Consider the following 572-nt stretch of genomic DNA (forward strand, 5'->3'; position numbering starts at 1 on the left):
TATATATATATATATATATATATATGCATACAGACGTACAAACATACATATATACATACAAGCATGCATACATACATACATGTATGTATGCATACGTGTATGTATACATACTTATATACGCGTATACATTCACACATACATGTATTCAGATATACTTGCACATATACATGCATATAGACATAAATACATACATACATACATACATACACGCACCTGATTCGCGCCCTCCTCAGCATATCTATGATACAGACAGATAGACCATAATAGCCAAGGGAGTTGTTGTTTAGAGAGTCAGGTGGCCAGATGTTAGGGGTCATGTGGTTTCAGAAATTGTCTGACAGTCATTCCTGGGTTCTCCTGCTTGTGTGGCATGGTGCAGAGTCCTGTTGCCAGACATAGGGTCTTCCAGCAGCCACCTTCTTCACCCAGGGCAGCACTACCTCCTCCAGGCACTTGATGTAGGCCTCCATGTTGAGTCTGTGGCCGTGTGGGAAGATGAATGGAGGCATAATGTCGCCATCACTAGTGATCACTCCAAACACCATGATGTTGACTGGATGTTTGATTTTTAT

The sequence above is a fragment of the Octopus bimaculoides genome, chromosome 25 (genome assembly GCF_001194135.2).
Source record: "Octopus bimaculoides isolate UCB-OBI-ISO-001 chromosome 25, ASM119413v2, whole genome shotgun sequence".
Classification (NCBI taxonomy): domain Eukaryota; kingdom Metazoa; phylum Mollusca; class Cephalopoda; order Octopoda; family Octopodidae; genus Octopus; species Octopus bimaculoides.